Source organism: Misgurnus anguillicaudatus, chromosome 3 (assembly GCF_027580225.2).
Source record: "Misgurnus anguillicaudatus chromosome 3, ASM2758022v2, whole genome shotgun sequence".
In the NCBI taxonomy this organism is placed as follows: Eukaryota; Metazoa; Chordata; class Actinopteri; order Cypriniformes; family Cobitidae; genus Misgurnus; species Misgurnus anguillicaudatus.
Window position 1 is genome coordinate 35,136,624 of NC_073339.2, and position 16,829 is coordinate 35,153,452.

The 16,829-nt window shown below is 36.7% G+C and overlaps 1 long non-coding RNA gene across 2 annotated transcripts; it reads left to right on the plus strand.

Moving 5' to 3' along the window:
* Nucleotides 1-14,873: 14,873 nt before the first annotated feature.
* On the plus strand, nucleotides 14,874-16,808 carry LOC129437234 (uncharacterized). Of its 2 annotated transcripts, XR_012368573.1 has the most exons (5): nucleotides 14,874-15,449; nucleotides 15,922-16,004; nucleotides 16,102-16,233; nucleotides 16,322-16,422; nucleotides 16,533-16,808. It is a non-coding gene; the product is annotated as an uncharacterized lncRNA (long non-coding RNA). The 2 variants fall into 2 exon arrangements; XR_008642193.2 differs by having other exon boundaries at nucleotides 16,322-16,808.
* The last annotated feature ends 21 nt before the right edge of the window (nucleotides 16,809-16,829 follow it).

The following is a 16,829-nucleotide window of genomic DNA, read 5'->3' on the forward strand; positions in this document are numbered from 1 at the left end:
CCACTATTTGGGTGGGAGCAAAAAAATGCTTTTTATGTGTGTACCTACCTTTAAAGGGATAGTTTACTTTAAAATGCAAATTTTGTCATCATTTACTCATCCTCATGTTGTTCTAAACCTGTATGGATTTCTTTTTTCTGATGAACACAAAAGAAGATATTTTGATAACACATAGTAGATAGTGACCATAGACTTCCATAGTAGGAATAAAAAATATAATGGAGTTTAATGGGTACCATCAACTGTGTGCTTACCATCATTTATCAAAATATTTGAAGAGCTCTTTTCCAAAACGCGATAAACGCCATTTAAAAAAAAAATGAGATTGTCATGTCATTTGGCTGTGTACTGAACCTATTCACTGCTCCATGAACGTTTCATGCCAAATCACTACATTTCCTTGTTAAAATGTAGGTACAAGATGCCGTTCTTTTCCAAAACGCGATAGCGCCGGAGCCTATTTTTAGCCTAAACGCGATTTATCCTCTCGACCAATCAGAATTCGACAAGCGTTCGACGCAATTCAATGGCGGCGCTCTGAACAGATGTTTGTTTATGTTCATTCATTCATCAAAATGAGGATTAATGTCATGTTAATACATCATCCGGAGAAGGTACCCGTTTGCAAGGCGATCTTCATCAAAGTGTTTGGTATGTACAACTTTAGTTTCAGAACTGGCTCGTTTAATACAGTTTTGTACGCGTCTCCTTCGCGATAAACTTTTTTTCCTGTGAAGAAGCCTGCAAACGTAACATGAAAACTACTGAATAGTTCGATAGGCTGCTAATAGATAGACTGGCGTTTGATACATTGACCATGATAAGCTGCTATTGTAGATTGTGTGTTGTGCAAAAGTACAAAATGTGGCTAGTGAACAATGCAGGGACATCTGTAAAGTTGTGCTTTTTGGATTGGACATTCTGAGCGCGTTTTTACATGGTATGTCATTGATAGCAGATCGAGGGGAGCTCGCTGTGTGTGCGTGTGAGGTTAATACAAACTGTGTGTAGACGAGAGAGAGAGAGAGAGAGAGAGAGAGAGAGAGAGAGAGAGAGAGAGAGAGAGAGAGAGAGAGAGAGAGAGAGAGAGAGAGAGAGAGAGAGAGAGAGAGAGAGATGTGAAATATGTTAAGCAAAAGAGGTTCCTACCGCTCTGCTAAGGAGAAAACTGAAATGGTGGAGGGAGTAATAGCAAGTTAGTTATGTGTAATTCTGTTTATTTCATACTGGCTCCAATGTATATCACAATCTAAATAATTTACTTATTCATTTATAGTATGAAGAGTCCCTGAGTATATGTTGCATGTTCTCTTATTTTTGTTTTTTGTTTTCAAAGAAAAAACATCAATTTATGGAAAAAATGTATGGATTTATAGCGTTTTGAAAAAAAAAAATAACTTTGAATTTATAATCAACAATATTGTTGTTTGATTTAATAATCATTATTCAACTTGTTCAAACTGAGCATAAAAAAACAAATTTAACAGAATAAATTGAATATTCACAAAATTTGTGGGTCTAGGTACACTGTAAAAAAAATCCGTAGTTTTTACGGAGAAATACTGGCAGCTGTGGTTACCAGAACAATTCTGTAAAAAATACAACTTAAAACCGTAAAAACAACACCACCACAGTTGTATGCATTACAGCGAACTTTTGTCAATTTTACAAATCTTACCTGTATACAGAATTTCTTTGATTAATTAACTGTTTAGAAACTCTTATTTTTTAATGGTAAAATGCAGATGTGATTGCCAGACAACCACCCTAAAAATATATGAACATGTAAACAACTTTTTGTATTTCATTCATTTCTTAAAATATGTAGAAAACCACTATAATCCAGGTGATGCAGACAGCTGCACAAAGAAACAAAGTTTGTTGTGAAATTATTACAGATTGTTTTCTAATTATTTACCAACAACTTAAAAAGAGACAGTGGTCATACACAAAGATTGTATCATACAAACAAATACAAAACAACATCAGGGTAAGTTATTAAATCGCTCAGTGTCTACATGACTCCATTTTACAGAGTTAAAAAGTGACACTTAAATAATGACATAATGAATGAACATTAATGATGAAATAGAGAGCAGTCAAAACACAAGTACAACTAAACTACAGACAAAATCTTAGATGAACATTAACTGTATAAATATAACACATAAACACATTCAATCGCTCAAGATCTCACCACAGGAGAATTAAACACAAACACCATTAACATCTACACTTTACTACAACCAGTTTGACTTTATTTGGTTTGTTTGAAGTCACCATTATGGAGATCATTGTTTCCTTAAATGGGGCACTTGGCTCGTAGGTCTTTGGGTTTAGCTTTCTCTGACTGTTAAAATAATGTGTCAATACACATAAGCTATGGTCTAAGAAGCTGAAGTAAATAAAATCAGGTGATGATGGTAGATTTTTAATGATGGTCTAGTCATCTTAAAGTTTACCAAGCAGGTGTTCTCATAAAATCTCTAACTGTGAACATTAAGTTTTTTCTGTTCCCCATACAAATATTTTCTTGTGGGACAATATTACAGAGTGGCAATGGATTTAAATAATTAGACTTATTAACAGTAAAAATAATGTCAGACGATTCTGTGACTAAACAAAGTTGGTCTAGACATCAAGAATCAGCATACAAATCACAACAACGGTGACCCAAAACATGAAAGCTGCATGCCGCAATGCATGCTGGGTATTACCGTAGTACAAACTTACCTAGCATGCATTGCACTTAATCTGAATTAGTTTTTTGATGGTCACCACTATTGAGATTTGTAGGTTCAATCTTGATATGAATATGAAGTGTCAAAAAAACTTGTTAACCAGTCCCAAAACCATTACTTTACAAAACTCTATCCAGCCCAACAGCTATTAGCAGAACCTATAAACACCAGACATTAAACCAATGTCTTACTATAACTCTTACTATAACTACCAGTCAATCACAACTTTCATGTGGTTAAATCAAACCACTTAAAAGTAAAGCAGTATTGGAGACTTGTTTTTACAACCCCTTTCATCATCAATAAGTGCTCTGTGTCACCCACTAACACAATTGACAAAAAGAAAAAGGAATTAAGTAACCATTGAGGCTCAAGACCCCAACTAAAACAACCACTGATCACCATAATGGTGACTTCAAACAACATTTTTGATAAATCATCATCTAACCCTCTGTTAATTCTCAATAAGAGATTATGTAATTGTATGACAGAAATAAGTCAAACTGGTTTGTAATAAGTGTAGATGTTAATGGTGTTTGTGTTTGATTCTCCTATCTTGAGATCTTGTCTCATTTTGTCTGTAGTTCAGTTGTACTTGTGTTTTGGCTGCTCTCTATTTCATCATTGATGTTCATTCATGTCATTATTTAAGTGTCACTTTTTAACTCTGTAAAATGGACTCATGTAGACACTGAGCGATTTGATAACTTGCCCTGATGTTGTTTTGTGTTTGTTTGTGTGGTACAGTCTTTGTGTATGTCCACGGTCTCTGTTCGGGTTGTTGGCGAATAACTGGAAAACAGTTTGTGCAATTTCGCAACAAACTTTGTTTTTTTTGTGCCGCCGTCTTTTCCATCGCCTGGATTGTGGTGTTTTTTTGCATGTATTAAGATATGAATGAAATTATATTAGTTAATGAAATACAAAAAGTTGTTTACATGTTCATATATTTTTAAGGCAGTTTTCTGGCAATCTCATCCGCATTTTACCATTAAAAATAAGAGTTTCTAAACAGTTAATAAATCAAAGAAATTCTGTATACAGGTAAGATTTGTAAAATTTACAAAAGGTCGCTGTAATGCATCCAACTGTGGTGGTGTTGTTTTTGCGGTTTTGGGTTGTATTTTTTACAGAATTGTTCTGGTAACCACAGCTGCCAGTATTTCACCGTAAAAACTACGGATTTTTTTTTACAGTGTAAAAAATTTACTTTTTCTGAAAACTATTGAAATGGATTTATAGCGTTTTGGAAAAGAGCTCTTCATTTCCTCACAATACTTCCAAAATATTTTTTCCTACAATGGAAGTCAATGGTCACTATCTGCTGTGTGTTTACCATCATTTCTCAAAATATTTTCTTTTGTTTTTAATAATAAAAAAGAAATTCATACAGCTTTAGTACAATATGAGAATCAGTAAATGATGACAGCATTTTCATTTTAAAGTGAACTATCCCTTTAAATGCAAATGAACTACTGCTCATGCATAGGTACATAACAAATAAACATGTTACTTCTATACAATTTTATTTTATATTAATTTTAATACATTTTACTTTGGACAAACAGTAAAAACACAATGTATAAATTGTTGAAAGTATAAATGAAACATTCGTCACTTTAAAGCAACACTATGTAGTTTTTTTACCTTTAAATAATGTCTCTAAAATTATTTCAGTGATAGAACAACTCTTAACTGGATGAATTCTACTGTTGCTGCAACCTGAGCATCCTCCTAGCTGCTACAAGCACTCTCTGATAGTGGCGGTGGAGGGTAGTGGACACAGCCCCGCCCCTCCCCGTGCCTGCAGAAGATTGTCTGATTCCTGTCACTTTTGCGCTTTTGATCCACATGTGGGAGCTGTATGTCATTTTTAGATGGAAACTACATAGTGTTGCTTTAAGGCACTAGACCATCGGCTGGAGAATATCAGAAAATCCAAAGCTTCTTACAAGGTGTACATTTTTTATTTTAAATTTTTATCAGTATGTGTGTTCCCTGTTCGAACCCATGACCTTTTATAAATCCCCAATCCCCTAAATATTCTGTCATCTTGCTGCATAATTAGATCAACTCATAGCTATCACAGTCATGGAATGTGTTTCCCCTGTCCTGGTCTCTTTTTTTGAAATTCTGTTTGTCATAAAGTCTGGCTGCGGCCGAAACCCAAGGCAGCTAACTTGTTGCCTCGCTGCCTAAAGGTACATTCACATTATATACGACTTTGTCTCTGTGTGTCCCTCGTTTCTTTCAACAAGGGGGTGTTTCTAAATCTGGTTGTCAAAACCAAATAAGTAAAGTCCACTCCAGTAACTGACGAGAGATGGATGACGTAACCTCCACTGCTTCTCTCTCATTGTTAGTCGCTCCAGAAAGTCACTCATCATTAAAGCGTAACTAAACCCCTGGTCAGAGCCTGACTCCACTCACTGGCAATATTTGAAAAATGCAAGAAAAGTGGGCAGATCCCAACAGAGATAGAGGGGATGAACTAAGCTCGTATCAAGTGTGTGGTGAGATCATAACAAGGGCGTGGTGAGCTTAAACCTGCTTACGTCACCAGTCATTTTTTGGACTCAACATCCAATAGGAAAATTCAACTGCAGTAGCCACCGTTCAACCTGAAGAGGGCAGCACCCAGATGTTTTTACACCATATATTGCAGTATTGAAACACTATATCCAAATGTCAAAAAAGTTACTAAAATCAATGAACAGCACTAATAAAGCATCATTCTTACAGATCATTAACTAAAAAAAGTTGGTTTAGGGTTTAGTTACTCGCCAATTCGGTCGCCAATTCTATGTTTCGTTTCTGTTTTGCTTTTTTGTCAGTTTGGTTTTATGTTTTTAAGAAGGTCACTGCATATGGATCCGCTGCCTCTGCTTGCCTGTTTCCACACCCGTTACAGAACGACTGACCAAATATATATCCAGCAGTGGCCCTGGTTCAGCTTCCCAATGGATTCATACCCTTGAGGACCATACTAAGGTATTTCTGGACATTTCCAATTCCTCCAACCTTCAGGACTTTGTGTAAAGTTTTACTGTTATGGATTAAATCAGCCACTCAAGAACATTCTCACCCGTGATGGTCCTCGAGGGTCAAATTTGTTCAATTTGTGGACTATGCTTCACCAGTGTTTTTTTTTTTTTGACTGTCATGGCCAGGTGTTAGGTGTCTAATCTGGTGTATACTAGTGATGGTCGTTTTCGAAGCACTGCTTCATGAGGCTTCGAAACATTTACGAATCTTTTGTTTCGAATCAGGGGTTCGAAGTGTGTTTCAAACTGGCCCAAGTCATGTGATTTTAGCAAACGAGGCTTCATTACGTCATAACTGTTTCGAAACGTTTCGAAAGTCCGATGGTTCACCACTAGGGGGAGTTGATCACATGACCAGTGTCTAATGTTTCGGTGAACTCGGGTCAGTTTTATTACAAAAGTTCATAAAACATTTATCCTTCTGACTAATAACGCTGCCATTTTGTCTATTTATTGTTTATAGACAGATTTAATGACAAAAATGTGCATAATTAAAAGGGTAGTTAGTTTTAATGATTTGTTTGCCCTAAATAAAACTAAAAACACATAATACACTTTTAAATATGTCTTAATTAAGTTAAATAATTTTTTTAAACATATTTTATTACAAATCTTGCTATTATTTTGTTAAAAAAAAGTGTAAAATATTTGGGCATATCTGCTTTTACACTATTTTGACCAGCAGCGGTCGCCAGCGTGTGTGGTGTTTCGAACTGTTTCGAAAAACTGAATAAATTTTAAGCAATTGGTTCAATTGATTCGAAGCTTCGAAAAGCTTCATTTCTCCCATCACTAGTGGATTCACCTCTGGTGTCTGTACAGGTGGCTGGTGTCCCAAGTCCAGCAGTTTATAGTCCTGTTGCCCTCTTGGCTTCTAAGGTACTGTATGTGCCTTGTCCATTGTACCTTTTGTGATGGCTATGGCTCTGTGGTGTGTGTGGTCCATCCTCTGTTCTTTCAAGGTGGTGGCAACCAATGAACCTGAGTCTACTGAATTTCATGTAATGGCTGAAATGGCTAACCCTAAGTCTCCTGCTCCACCCGGGTCTCTGGTTACGCCTGCTCCGCCCTGGCCTCCTGCTCTGCCGGCTCCACCCTGGCCACTTGCTAGTCCAGGGGTGGGCAACAGTTTTAGCCCGAGGGCCACAGTTACTTTGGCAAAGTAAGCGGAGGGCCACACTTGGGAAAATTGCAATTTAACATAGTTACATGATTAAATGGTAAAAAATAATTCAATGCAAATATGTATAAGGCTGCTCTACAGTTACTTTGACTTTGTCAGCCTATTTCAAGGCCTGATGGTGGTGATGACGTCACATTTAGCATATATGTGACGTCATTGGGTCATGTTTTACTCTTTCATCTGTCACATTATATTGCATTTTAACACAACCGAATGCTGGCCGGATTGAAGCACTATGCGGGCCGGATCCGGCCCCCGGGCCTTATATTGCCCATGTATGTGCTAGTCCATTTGTATAAATTGCCGCAGTGTTTCAGTTGTCTTTTGTCAGTCATTATATGTGGATTACTCTGGTTTGGTTTGTTTTTGTTTAGCTTTTTTTGTTTGTTTGGTTTACCTTGTTTTGTGTTTTCAATAAAAGTCACTGTGGATCTGTTGCTTTTGCCTGCCCGTTACACACCAGAGAGAGATGTGTTGTAGAAGTAATGTCTTTATGTTTAGAACTTTGTCAATAATAAAAACACTATCTGACCTTAAACAGGGTGCAGTAAATGGAGTAACATTGTAGGTGATAATAAATTATACCTAATGAGTCTATTGAGACAAAATTTATTCACGGCACACAGCAAAAGTACATTGAATTTGATAACAGGCTACAGAAACATAAAAATGTGGAACTTGATTGTGAGACATCGTTCAAGTTCAATGAATAAATCTATTCGTTTAACAAAACCAGTCTGAATGATTCATTCATGAATCGGACATAATAAAAACTCAATTCTTGATAGGTCTGACACATCACCTTTGTTATACCGTTTTTAAGCTAGTAATCTTGACTCATTTAACCAAATTACATTTTAAGGAGAATAAAAGTAGGGTACTTTTTCGGCTTTTAAAAGCGCACTGAGTGATTGCTAAAGGCGACAAAGTGTGAATTTGTAAGTGCCCATGTGGCAGTTAGCTCTTTATGGCAGGAGGCAATCAGCGGCTCTATCGGGGTGGTAAAATATACTTTCTTAAAAGCCTCAATTGAACGGCCACTCAGAAAGTTGAACTTTTAAAATCCAATTTTCTATTATTACAATATTCAGGTTTATGTTAATACATTCGAGAGAGAAGTTACATTTTACAATAATATTAAATGTTTCTCTGATGTTGTTTACACTTGGCATTAACATGTGTTTTCGTCGATCGGATCACAAGTGGACGACGTTAATGCCAGGTGTAAACGGTGTTCAAAATGTTTTGAGCTCGTCCACTTTCGACCACTTTCAACCACATCCAGAGGTGGTCGAAACCACTTTCGATCGTATCGCTTTGGAGTTGCGGAACGCACATGTGGTTGAATGCGTTCGAACAGCCACACGCGACCGCCTTCTCTCCGCCCATTTATCTAATCTGAGGTATTAAACACAAGTTTTATGCTTTTTTGACTTCTGGCGTGAACATTCGGTGAACAGCGCTATTTTTAGCCTTTCATTGATAAAACTAAGCGGCTGATCTCCATAGTTTCGTTTTGAAAGCGTGTGAAAGTTGCGCGATCCTATTTCATCAATTGCGCTGAAAATTCAAAGAAAGCTCTTACATACTCATGTACAAAACACTGTGCAGTATTTTTACTTGCTAAACAAGCAGTGCACTCCGACATAATATTAGTTTGCGTCCACATAAACTCTTAATTACTCCCGCTCGGGTTTGAATGACAGCAGAGAGACTCGCCCACCGTCTAACAGACCACCCCCTCATAGTATTCAGCACAGAAGCAGTCGAAAGTGGACAAAAGAGACGGATTTAAATACCAGGTGTAAACGTAATGTGTCTCTCTCGTCCACTTGTGATCCGATCGATGAAAACATGTTAATACCAAGTGTAAACAGCCCCTAAGATGTGGTTGACGCTTTAAACTTTTTAATCCTGCCAAAATATTTTGGATTTTTTTTTTTATTTAAAACAATTTCAATTATATTGTAATGATGTTTTTATGGCAGCTTGTTGCCACCTAACAAGCTAATCTGATCTCCCAGGAATTTGTGGGTATTTTACGTGGGTATTTATTAATTCGCATCATTCCATAAAAAGTGAATTATGTAAAAACATACGATTATTCTGAAGCATGTCAATATTTTTGTGTCAGGAACAGAATAAGGTGTACTGTAAGTCGTCATTAAACTAAACGAAAGCGCTTTACATTGCACAGTCTAAAAGTAAGTCTAAAGTTCCTCTCTTCTCTTTGGTTTTTGAAGTTTTTTTCTCCTATAGCTCAGATAGAGCATTGTGTAAGCAATATGAGGTTATGGATGTGATCCCCAGGAAATGCACATACTGATAAAAAGAAATGTACAGGCTGAATGAACTGTAAGTTGTTTTGAATTAAAGCATCTGCCAATAGCATAAAACTCATAAATGTTTGTAACGCAGCATTCTGCTCACTGGTTCTTAATCTTTACTTCTTTCAAACAGGCCAGTGGACTGCACCTAAACCGCTGTCAGTGATTTATTGCTTTGTTCTTTATTGCTTTGTTTTTTACTTTGTACTCAAGACTTTCATGGCCTACTGTTTTGGCACAAAAACTGCTCTGTACAAATAATTCAACCCACTAATTTACAGTAACGTTAATTGTGGACTTAAATATGTAAGTAAAGTCAAAGTGGTTTTGAAGTTACAATCTGCATTGATAAATTAATAAAGTCAATCGCTGAATTTGGATAATAATTAAGTTTCAGAAAAATCGAATGGAAATGACATATGTGACCCTGGACCACAAAACAAGCCATATGTGACTATTTATTGAAATTGAGATTTTTTTACACCACCTGAAAGGTTATTGTTGGAATAGGACAATATTTGGCTGAGATACAACTATTTGAAAAGGAAAATCTAAAAATAGTGCAAAAAAAATTCTAAATATTGAGAAAATCACCTTTAAAGTTGTCCAAACAGTGGCGGCCAGTGACTTCTCTTCCGAAAGGTGCGAATTCAAAATATGTGTATATTGTGTAATGTTAACTATGTGCATCATATGTCTTGTCAAAATACGTTCATGCTGCACACGCATCAAAAGGGTTTATTATAAAAGACACGCTCACATTCACAAAATACTCACAAGACACTAAAGGGGATCGCACACGCGCCGTTCTACAAAAAATCGAACACATTGTTTTCTATGAGTATACGCACACCCGCGCCGCCCAGCTGTGACTCAGGAAGTTGCTCAAATCCCTGTCGCGCCACACAGCGCCACTCACATAGTTTAACTTTAAATAACATCATATTTGTCCCAAATCATTAACGATTAACATTGGCTGCTAGCGTATATTTTGCATTTCATGAAGCTCGCGTTATTTAATATGGGGTCAGATTTGTTTCGTATTTCTGAATAAATATACTATGATCCACAAATAAATATAGAGAGTTTCATAAATATTTTTAAAATCCACAAATGCACAATAAGCGAACCATAAATATATGTTAGACATTTCATAAAAAGGAAGGAAATTCACAAATAAATAAAATGGGATTTGCAAATGAAAAAATATTTATAAATATATATTTTTATTTTATTTATATGTGAATGGCTTCCTGCGCATTTGTGGATTGCTTTCTGTGCATTTGTGAATTGCTGCACTCATTTGTGGATCGCGTTCTGTGCATTTGTGGATTTGAAACATTTCTAACGTCAAGACCTGCACAAGAATCCACAAATAGGTGGACTCCGCCCACCGTCTACTCCAGCCAATCAGACAACAAGCACACTGTGCTGACCAATCGTGGCAAGATTTCCCTCCAACCAATCACATTTTGTTTTACTGTTAGGTCGGGAACACAGTTGAATGTAGGCTGTAGGCTTTTGTAGGCTGCATACATCATCAAGTCTTATTTTAGAAAATTAACTATTATAAAGTTGACTATTATTCTTAGTTAGTCGTTAATTTTTGTAAAATGCTTATGATTTGCGGATGTAATGCTCAGTTAACTTAAATTAACCAGACGTGATGACTTATGCAGCCTGCATATGCGACCTCCGGAGGCTGCAGCCTTCCGATTGAGGAACGGGCATTGTTGACAGTTGTCAATAATTCTTTACTAGGAATTCTCTTAATACACTTTGTGGTAAGGTATGTCAAGGTTAATATTTGTCAAATTAAATTGTTTAAAACCGGTTTTTAGCAGTAGTTTACTCCACACGTGGCTTTTTGGTTCCTTCTGTTGCCGTGTTGGTTTGTTTCCTGGCTGACAGTAACTAAGTTTAGCATTTTGTAAATTTTGTTAATATAGCATATAGCCTTTCTTGAAATAATTCGGCTACAATCTTAAAGACGTCTTGGTTTCAATTTTGCTAATCCCTTATGTAATATCAAACTCCTGTTCTCAGGTAATTTTAATCCTTTTAAGGTTCCATTTTAATGTGAGGTGGAAATTGGAAAGGCTTGTATAGTTTGGTCTGTTCCTGATTATTTATATTATTTGACTAAATTATCAATAGTTGAAGAACAAAATACTGTTTTATTTGATTATAATCTATAGTTTGGAATAATACCATATAACCCATTATATTTACTATTAATTTAGTAATTTCCCTGGTTTTTCTTCTTTCTTGTAAAGCTGTTTTGAAGCAATGCAACTTTGTAAAAAAAAACCCTATATAAATAAATCTGGCTTGGCTTAACTTAAAATTAAATTTACACCCCATTTAGAAATTACAGATGTGTGTGTGTGTTTGTTTACATTTAATATTTAATTTACTTAAGATAAGATATTGTGTTCTATATAAATCTGTACTACTTATTTCAGCACACTCTAACAAATGTCTGCATCTAAGCTTACACAAAGGATTAGCTTATTTATTTATTCCTTCAAATTATTGATTCATAAATGAGTTCATTACACATTTCATTCATTCACTCCTGTCTACTGCAATTGCTGATTGAGAAACATGGCATTGACTTTCAGGCCTTGTTCATTAACACAGTATGACAAAAAAATTCAATATCCTCTTGAACTTGAAATATGAACACAAATTCATCCTTTACTTCAGAGAATTCCCCGCTCAGGACCTTCCAGAGGGCATTTTGTTGATCATCTGTAACACCTGGTCAAGTAAAGATGCAAGTCGTAAAACATATAAAAATTACATGAAATGATATGTAGCGTCTGTCATATCCCTTTTAGGCAAACATCTACATCAGCTGAATGCACCCCCACTCCTAAAAAACACACACAATAAAAAACAAATAACATACCAGTTGTTTGATTGCATACTTGTGTAAAAATCCAGATTACTTTTATGAATTTGACTGTTAATGACAGTAAGAGCATAAGCTTGTTCAGAGCATAAAGGGAAAATAAAAACAACACTGTAAGACTATCTAACAGCTTTGACATATTAAACCTTCTTGACATTAAGATGTAGACACCACAGGAATGTCTTGTTCATTTAAAAGATACCATAATGCATAATGTGTAATTAAATGATCAGTTCTGTAGTAGGAGACGAGGTAAAACACATTTGTTTTGTCATGTCATAATAAAATGTAGCACGTTAGATACAAACTATCTGTAAGCAAATGTCACTACATAACTATAATGGTAGCGAAGACTACTCTGAAGTGTAGGGGGCTAGTTACGAATGAATATAGCAGTGTACCAGGGTGTCTGTCAGAACACAATAGAGAGCGTTGAACCAACTTGAGCTGTTTATTAGGCACACAAGAGAACATACATTAGATAGGAAAGAGCCAGCATTCAGTATTTATGAGGTAGCACACACCGCACAGAACTCTGAATGAGAGGCACAACTTGGATAGCAGAGCAGTCGTTGATGAAGGTAATGGTGAATATTGGTAATAGTCCTTTAATGAAGCTCTGCACAGGATGAGGGTATGCTCCTTTAAGAGAGATAGGCCAGAGCTGTATTTATGAGCTTGGTTGCATGGCATGTGAATGGAGATGCATGAGTGCCTGGCTATATTTGAGAGCTTAGCCAGATCATAGACAGGTGGAGATGTGGTTTCCCTGCAACAGATAACAACAGGATTCCCAAAGTAACACTTATGCTAATAAACATACATAACATTGACAAATTAGCTACAGCTTCTCCCCTCATACGTTATTAAAATAACATAAACAGACGTGTCTCAAATGACACATTTTACACCATTATCAGTGTTTACACAACGTATGTAGTATAACTGACATTATTACAGGATAAACACATTGATGAACAGCAAAAGAAAGTGATTTATATAACGTTACAGCGTAGTAGATTCACAGTTTAGCTAATAACATGTTAGCGCTATTAATAACGGAAATTTTAACACAAAAAAAAAACATGCAAATTTAACTGTACTCACTCTAATGACGCACATGAACACACCGCGTAACAATCTGGTGCTATTAATTGTCTCCACAACAACACGATTCATGCCTCACACAGCGAGACACTTGTACAAAACTAGCGCTCTTCCGGCATTGCTTTGAGTGAGCGATACTCGCTGTCATAATAAAAGTCCTCCTCCGTCTGGGTCTTTTGCACAATGTTTCTAGAAAAGACTCTGTGATTGGTTGAAGGGAGATCGTGCCACGATTGGTCAGCACAATGTGCTTGTTGTCTGATTGGCTGGAGTAGACGGTGGGCGGAGTCCACCTATTTGTGGATTCTTGTGCACGTCTTGATGTTAGAAATGTTTCAAATCCACAAATGCACAGAACGCGATCCACAAATGAGTGCAGCAATTCACAAATGCACAGAAAGCGATCCACAAATGTGTGCAGCGATTCACAGATGCACAGAAAGCGATCCACAAATGCGCAGGAAGACATTCACATATAAATAAAATAAAAATATATATTTATAAATATTTTTTCATTTGCAAATCCCATTTTATTTATTTGTGAATTTCCTTCCTTTTTATGAAATGTCTAACATATATTTATGGTTCGCTTATTGTGCATTTGTGGATTTAAAAAATATTTATGAAACTCTCTATATTTATTTGTAGATCATAGTATATTTATTCAGAAATACGAAACAAATCTGACCCCATATTTAATGTGCACTTCTGGTTTACGATCCCTCTGAGTTGTCCTAGACGCGTCTCGAAGCGGCGCGACGCTGAGCTGCGCGGTCGGTATGCGATCCCTTTAACTTAAAACTAACCTCTGATTACACAAGATTAAGTGAGTATCTATCAAATGTGAGCATCTCTTTGAGGCTGTTTACACTTGGCATTAACATGCGTTTTCGTCGATCGGATCACAAGTGGACGACATTAATGCCAGGTGTAAACCTTGTTCAAAACGTTTTGAGCTCGTCCACTTTCGACCACTTTCAACCACATTCACAGGTAGTTGAAAACCCTTTCGATCGGATTGCTTTTGTAGTGTAAACGCTCATGTGGTTGAATGTGTTAGAACAGCCATACGCGACCGTCTTCTTTCCGCCCATTTATCTAATCTGAGGTACTGAACACAATGTTTTACATATTTTCAGATTTCTGGCGCAAAACACACGGTGAACAGCGCTATTTTTAGCCTTTCATTGATAAAACTAAAGCGGCTGATCTCCGCAGTTTCATTTTGCAAGCGTGTGAAAGTTGCGCAATCTTATTTCATCAATTGTCCTGAAAATTCAGAGAAAGCTCTAACATATACATGTACAAAACACTGTGCAGCACGTTTACTTACAAAACAAGCAGCGGACTCCGACATAATATTAGTTCGCATCCATGTAAACTTGTCATTACTCCCGTTCGCATTTAAATGACAGCAGAGAGACTCGCCCACAGTCTCGACAGACCACCCGTTCAGGACAGAAGCAGTCGAAAGTGCACAAGAGACGGATTTAAATACCAGGTGTAAACGTAATTTGTCTCTCTCGTCCACTTGTGATCCGATCGACGAAAACACATCTTAAAGAGCACCTATTATGAGATACACGTTTTTAAACATCCTTTTGTGTGTAAGTGTGTATTAGTACATGCTAACGATATTCAAAAAGTACATACCTCAAAGAAAACGATGACGCGAGTTATCGTCTCTAACGTTCGAGGACTACAAAAAACACTCGGATTGTAGGCAACAGTTTACTTCCTGGGATTGGTGACGTAGATAAGACCAACATTATCATAGTTCAGCCCTCTCTGCTTGGCTTGGGTACGCCCTCAAAGACGGGGGTGGAGAGCGCTGAGTCAGAAGAGAGCTAAAATGGCGGAGGTTGGGAGTCCCTGCTTTGACCCTGTTTGCAAACTCTTGTTTCATTGTTTAAGCGATTAAATCTCTCGAGTAGACGCTGTCTCTTTAGATGCAAGGGCAAAATAGCACTTTATGGACTAACACAGAGGACATCATGTTTAATACGGTTCCGGAAAAATCCAGTCAGAAGTTGTTCACGGAGTTTTCACAATAACTGCTTCTCATGAACCAAAGCTGCGCGACGTCTCCTCCTGAAAGTTGGATTACCGTGCACTTCTGGATCACAGGCTGTAAGTATTCATGTTTATTATTTGCCTTTACTGTAAGTTACGTTACCTGTAACCGGAGCTTAACATTATGTGCTTGTAGAGCTCAGATATATATCTATGTGTAGAGCTAAGCTTGCAAGCTAATTGTTTTGTGTTGTAATAATGTATTTCATAAACAACGTACCATATTTACACACGTGTGTGTTGAATTATGCAGACTATCGTTTTTATCGATAGTCTGTTCCAGCTAAACTGTTACCGGTAAAGATGATTTGTTTAACGTGATATGTATTTTACTGTTGTTTTTACTTTAAGCTTTCTTAGATTTTGAAACGAAGTAAACACGTAATGTGTGTTGCTAATGTTGGGCCGTGTAACATGTAATACATTAACGTTTTAATGAATAGTCTAACGATTTATAATCGTTGTACTCTATTGTTATAATATGTCTTTTTGACTGAATACATGTTTGTTTTATTTGTCTATATCCTAGATTCGCAGCTGGACACATCCTTCTACACTGTATGCAAACATGCAACATCATTACACACAGTACAAGGCATATGAGGAGCAAAGGTGTGTAACACATATGATGTATTTAGCTAGTGAAACCACTACCAGTCTTAAATGTATAACTGATGATGACAAAGTTTTTTTCTCTGCATAATCATAGGAACCCAGGCAGTAGCATCGTTTCACAATGTTTCAATCACCATCATCAGTGGATGCCTTTGCCGTCCGTAGCCTGAGATTTCAGATTTGCAGCAAAAAATGTGACTTTCCCATTTATTGGAATGCTGTGCGGGTATTTAGGTATTTTAGTAACTGTGTTAAATAAAGTAAAGTAGTATTTACTTTTAGAATAAATGAATTGCATATTTATATTTTTACAGGTTGTACCTTGCAGCCATCCATTACAATGTCACCAAGCCATAACAAAAGCAGGAGAGGGAAAGTACAAGGCTATGTTCCCAAAACACACAAGTGACATACTGTAAGCAGTAATGTTTTATTTCAAATACATTCATAATTAAAAACTTAATGTATGAAGCAGGGAAATAAATTATCAAAACAAAAGATTTATTGACTGCAATATTTGTACAGTTATGTGGATGATGTGATCAGGCTTGTGTTTGATGAGGTATTTGAAGATAAGCTGAAGGAAACCCCGATTCCAATGGACCTGGCATCACAGTTTGAGAGACCTTCAAAGGAGGACGTGATTGCATGCCATCTTCAGTGCAGGGGTCGTCGGAAGCCAACATTCCGATCAGGAAGCTCCAAGCATATCTGGAGAACAACACACGACAGGATGATAACCCTAAAGTGTCGTCTTAGATAGCACCAGCTGACAAAGCTTTGATATGCCATTTATCTGAATAGATACACAGCAAAATGACC